We start from the raw sequence: 6,670 nt of genomic DNA on the forward strand, positions 1-6,670 counted from the left end.
TGGCCCAAATTAGGGTTGCCATATTTCAAACAGTGAAAATCTGGAAAGAAAAGTTGAGCTTTTTGGCAGAATAACAAAAATGGATGTTTTTGAGCTATTTTTATGGGAAATTGGCAAAAATGACGCTGCTGACATGGATTGCCATACATTTGGATTTTCCCAGATATTTTGCCGATTTCCGCCCGGACACTGCTGCCAACTGCAATATTCTGGATAAGTCCAGAAAATCCCAGACATATGGCAACCTTAGCATCATACAGAAAATGTAATGGCTGAGGAGGGATTTGGGTCTATAGATGATAATAATAATAATAATAATAATAATAATAATAATAATAATAATAATAATTTTATTTATATGCCACCCTCCCCAGCAGAAGCTGGGCTCAGAGCAGCTAACAACAATAAAAATAACACAGTTTACATAAAATCACAATCAATTAATTGAAATACATTCTAAAATCAATTCATTCTAAAATCAATTCAGAGTCAAATTAATGGCAACCATTGGGCTAGAGTTCTATGAGGATTACAGAAGGACTGTGCCTTGGCCAAAGGCCCGGTGGAACAGCTCTGTCTTGCAAGCCCTGCAGAAAGATGTCAAGTCCTGCAGGACCCTAGTCTCTTGTGACAGAGCGTTCCACCAGATCGGGGCCACTGCCAAAAAAGCCCTGGCTCTGGTTGAGGCCAGCCTAACCTCCCTGTGGCCCGGGATCTCCAAGATGTTTTTATTTGAAGACTGTAAGGTCCTCCATGGGACGTACCACGAGAGGCGGTCACGTAGGTACGAGTGTCCTGGCCATATAGGGCTTTAAAGGTTTAAACCAGCACCTTAAACCTGATCCTGTACTCCACTGGGAGGCAGCGCATCCAGTATAGCACTGGATGAATGTGATCCCACGGCAAGGACCCCGTAAGGAGTCTCGCTGTGGCATTCTGCACCTGCTGGAGTTTCTGGGTCAGTCTCAAGGGCAACCCCACGTAGAGTGAGTTACAATAATCCAGTCTGGCGTTCTGAGGACCTGGGTGCCTTTTGGTGACTCCCCCACTCCCCAGTAAGCTCGTAAAGAGCCCAAGAGCGAGTGGGGTTGGAGACACGGCACAGCGGAAACGACTATTTCCTTCACAGCACGAAGCTCCATATCTGGCAATCGTGAGCGGCCAATTCCTCCAGAAAAAAAGGACTAAAAATTCAGAACCGTGAGTAAAGAATAAAGCTTAAATTAGAGCACAATTAGGAGAGAAAGGGGTTTAAAAACGGAGGTCAATCCCTTTCGCTGAATTAAAGGAGAGTCGGTAAACGTGGACCAAAGCCCTGAGAGAGAAAAGACTTAGAAAGTTTTGCAAGTTAACTCTAAATCCCCCCTTCTGCAGGGGGAAGGAGGGAGAAATTATTTTTAGCTTCAAAAACCCTGCGAGACTGTGTATTAATATAAAGAAGCGTCTTCATTCTGTAGCGGACCTCCCAGTAGGGAAAGGCTAGACTCCATTGTGACGTCACAATGGAAGAGGAAACATTCAAATTTCGTTTCCATTGACTTGGATATTTTGTATCCTGCTGCTGCCTGGACTTGCTTTTAAGTAACAAAAAGTATCTGTCACCTCCAGGATTGCCTTTAAAATATTAAAAGGGACTGAGAAAATTTTTTACAGCCTGCCTTTCAGTAATAGCAAATAGAGAGGCTGCTTGCTGCCTGAAACTGACTCCTGTGGGATTATTGTGGGAACCTGTTTTCTCTCTTCTTCCCCGCTTACTGTGGGACTGACCCCGCTTACTGTGGGACTGTCACAACTCATGAGACAAGGCTCACACAGCTTGAGACAGTTAGAGTCACTGATTTGGAAAGATTACAATATGAAAATTCAAATTTGATTGCATTTCTTCAGATGAAGGAACGGGAAACCCATCTAAGATTGAGAGGTGTCTCTCAACAACAGGAAAAGATTGACTCAAGGAGTGGTTGACAGATCAATTTGTGGCGTGGTGGGACTTAAGAAAAGAAGAAGTAGACCTCTGGCCCCCAAAAGGACTCAAAAATTACCTATGATTGTATAGTGGTCTTTAAGACCAAAGAACAGAGAGATACCATTTTGGGGCTGCATTATAAAAAAGGTCTAAAAATTCAGGACATAGCTATCATCCTCTTTAAATAAATTCCTAGACACTTCTTGAGCCAGAGATCAAACTTCACAGATTTGGCTAACATTTTGAGGAGGAAAAATATCTTATTTAGGTAGGAATTCCCAGAGGGTCTCTTCTTCAAATTTGGAGAAAGAAAGCAAAGAATTAAGACTGTTGGAGAGAAAGACAGAGAAAGACACAGTTGTCAGGGGCGGAAGCAGCAACTCCTTAATTTATCATCATGGCTTTGAGAATTTATTCTTGGAATGTTAATGGTTTAAATTCTCCTCAGAAAAGGAGGCAGGTTTATCATGTTTTGGCAAAGCAAAATTTGGATGTAATTTGTTTACAGGAAACCCATATTACAAGACTACACAGAAAAATTTTATCCAATAAGAAATTAGGTGAAGAATTTATTTCTTCAGATAAAGTTAAAAAAAGAGGTGTGTTGTTTTATGTCAAGGAAAAATGGAATCCAAAACTGATTTTTAAAGATGAGGAGGGAAGATACATTGCAGTGGAAATTTCAGCACAAGGTGAAAAATATTTATTATTGGGAATCTATGCACCTAATGATGGCAAAGCAGAATTTTTTAAGAACTTGGAAAAAAGTCGGACTTCTGGGTTAGTGTCTCCGGCAATGGCGGATTTCCTCTGATCGGGAGGAATCCGCTCCGTGGAAATCAGGGTCTGGACCGCCACGGTGAGGCAGAGACCCATTAAAAACCACAGATGGGAGAAGCCTGTGGACGTGGGATTCGGCTGGCACCTTTTGTGCCTCCCCTACTCGCGGGGAAACCCAGTTTCGGGGATCTGGAGCGACGTGGGGTGAGCGGCGCGGTGCTTCGAATCGACTGCTTTTTTCATGGAGTGAAGCCGCATTGCTGTTGCCGGAGAGCGCTGACTTTTTCCTGTGGACAATTGGACTTTAAACAACTACCCGTGAGTAGAACGGAAAATTGGATTTCTAAACATCTTAATTTGGCACCGAAACGGGAAGGTTTCAAACAGGAAGTCCGCCTTCCTCTTTTGTAAATAGATTGAAGCAAAGACATTGCAAGCTAAAGTCTGGAAAGTCTTTTGTAAAGGATTAAATCTCCATCGGTTAAAATTACTAAACCCCCCTTGGAAGTAGGAGAAGAGGGGGGAAATTTAGATTGCTTAAGCCTGCAGGATAGAGAGTGAAGAAAAATAAATTACCACCGTTTTGAACCTGGGAACAGGCTGCCAGTAAGATTGACGTTTTGGGAAAGTTCATTGACTGTGAATAAAACGTACGTTGAGTTAAATAAGAGAAATATATTGATTCCATTGTTTCCTTTTGCACTTAAAAGGAGCAAAAATATCTGAAAATCGAAACTAACTTTGTTGCTGGATCTGCTTTTAAAAGGACGGATACAAATAGAAATTGTTTCCCCTAGAGGGAGTTTTTGAAACTGTTGCAGGAGTGGAGCTGGGGAATTTTCCAGCTGCAGAGATTAAAGACCGTGAAAATCAGAGATTGACCTTGGACAAGAATGTTGACAGAAGAAGCCTTAGTGATTGCTTTTTGCAAGACAAGTGCTTTATTGGAACAGCTTCATGAGAAGACGGATGTGATGATTACTAAAATTGACAATCTGGGACAAAAAATGTATATATGGAGAGTCAGGAATCCAACGGAAAAAAGCTTCACATTCTATTCAGATGCAAACCAATAATTTTTGAGAATCATAGAATCATAGAGTTGGAAGAGACCACAAGGGCCATCGAGTCCAACCCCCTGCCAAGCAGGAAACACCATCAGAGCACTCCTGACATATGGTTGTCAAGCCTCTGCTTAAAGACCTCCAAAGAAGGAGACTCCACCACACTCCTTGGCAGCAAATTCCACTGTCGAACAGCTCTTACTGTCAGGAAGTTCTTCCTAAGGTTTAGGTGGAATCTTCTTTCTTGTAGTTTGGATCCATTGCTCCGTGTCCGCTTCTCTGGAGCAGCAGAAAACAGCCTTTCTCCCTCCTCTATGTGACATCCTTTTATATATTTGAACATGGCTATCATATCACCCCTTAACCTCCTCTTCTCCAGGCTAAACATGCCCAGCTCCCTTAGCCGTTCCTCATAAGGCATCATTTCCAGGCCTTTGACCATTTTGGTTGCCCTCCTCTGGACACGTTCCAGTTTGTCAGTGTCCTTCTTGAACTGTGGTGCCCAGAACTGGACACAGTACTCCAGGTGAGGTCTGACCAGAGCAGAATACAGTGGCACTATTACTTCCCTTGATCTAGATGCTATACTCCTATTGATGAGGCCCAGAATTGCATTGGCTTTTTTAGCTGCCGCGTCACACTGTTGGCTCATGTCAAGTTTGTGGTCAACCAAGACTCCTAGATCCTTTTCACATGTACTGCTCTCAAGCCAGGTGTCACCCATCTTGTATTTGTGCCTCTCATTGTTTTTGCCCAAGTGCAATACTTTACATTTCTCCCTGTTAAAATTCATCTTGTTTGTTTTGGCCCAGTTCTCTAATCTGTCAAGGTCGTTTTGAAGTGTGATCCTGTCCTCTGGGGTGTTAGCCACCCCTCCCAGTTTGGTGTCATCTGCAAATTTGATCAGGATGCCCTTGAGTCCATCATCCAAGTCGTTGATAAAGATGTTGAATAAGACAGAACCCAAGACCCAATACAGAACCCTGTGGCACCCCACTAGTCACTCTTCTCCAGGATGAAGAGGAACCATTGATGAGCACCCTTTGGGTTCGGTCAGTCAGCCAGTTACAAATCCACTGAGTGGTAGCATAGTCAAGACCGCATTTTACCAGCTTCTTTACAAGAATATCATGGGGCACCTTGTTGAATGCCTTGCTGAAATCAAGGTAGGCTACATCCACTGCGTTCCCTTCATCTACCAGGCTTGTAATTCTGTCAAAAAACGAGATCAGGTTAGTCTGACATGACTTATTTAAACATCTCATCCAGCAGCCAGTTCTCACAATGGCAAACCAGAGGACCATAGGAAGCCTGTTACACAATATACTCTCCCTACCTGGTGTTTAACAATTGGTATTCAGAGACGTACTGCTTCTGACAGCAATCATCATCATCATCATCATCATCATCAACAACAACAATTTCTTATACCCTGCCCATCTGACTGCTTTGCCACAGCCACACTGGGGGGGGGGGGGGCTTCCAACACAAATATAGCATCAAACATTAAAAGTTTCCTGAAACAGGGTTGCCTTCATATGTCTATGGAAAATTATATAGTAGGTTAACTCTTTGACGTCTGCCGGGAGGGCATTCCACAGGGCAGGTGTGACTACTAAAAAGCCGTTCTGCCTGTTTCCCTGTAATTTCACTTCTTGCAGAGAGGGAACCACCAGAAGAGTCTCGGAGCTGGACCTCAGTGTATGAGCCAAATTATGGGGGTCAAGATGCTCCTTTAGGTACACGGAGCAGATGCTGTTTAGGACTTTAAAGGTCAACACCAACACTTTGAATTGTGCTCAGAAACATACTGGAAGCCAATGTGGACAGATGCCTCAAAGACGGAAAACATCTTAAAGGAAAACACAGCTTCAAAATTGACAAAATTGACATAAGACATTGATGGGCTAGCCTAGACTAATTTGTATACAATAAAACTACAAGACATCTAAAACTTGCCCCCCCACCCTTCTCTAAAGTAGGTCACTAAATGATCTTATGAAACCTGAGATCAGTAACCTTTTAATGATTCAAATAAATCCAAATTCAAATAAATGCTAGTCAGAACTCAACCTGAGAAAGACAATGTCTCACATGAAAACGCCACCTTTTGACAAACAATTTACTAATTTCCTCTATTTATACAGTCATAATTCCTCCTAGGATTTCCAAATAATCCTTATACCCTTTTATGAAATAAACTAAAATGAAAATCAGCTGCTATACACGCAATTTTAACTATCAATATGAATATCACAATGGAGCACTCTTCCACTGTCTCCCGAGACAGAAGGATGTCAACAGGGGTGCCAATATGAATAAAATATTGTGGTGGCCCAGGTAAGCCCCACCCCACATAATCATTCACATGACACAGTGCACACACACGATTTGAATGGGAATGCCCATCAACTTTGTGGGGGCCCAAGCCCCCATGACCCCTTGGAGTTTGCTCCTATAGATGTCAACAACAACACTGAAACATTGAACTCCACAGGTTTACTGCCACAATTTAGGAAGGATATTGACAGGCTGGAACTTGTGCAGAAAAGGGCAACCAAGATGATAATGGGTCTGGAAACCAAGCCTTATAAGGAACAGTTAAGGGAGTTGGGAATAATAATAATAATAATAATAATAATAATAATAATAATAATAATAATTTATTTATATCCTGCCCTCACCAGCCGAAGCTGGGCTCAGAGTGGCTAACAACAGTAAAATAATACCACATCCTAAAATCAATTCATTATAAAATCAGTTCAAATCAAATTAATGGCAACCATTGGGCTAGAGTTCTGTGAGGATTACCAAAGGAGGGGTCAGTCTGTGCCTTGGCCAAAGGCCTGGTGGAACAGCT

This window comes from Podarcis muralis, chromosome 8, assembly GCF_964188315.1.
Source record: "Podarcis muralis chromosome 8, rPodMur119.hap1.1, whole genome shotgun sequence".
In the NCBI taxonomy this organism is placed as follows: Eukaryota; Metazoa; Chordata; class Lepidosauria; order Squamata; family Lacertidae; genus Podarcis; species Podarcis muralis.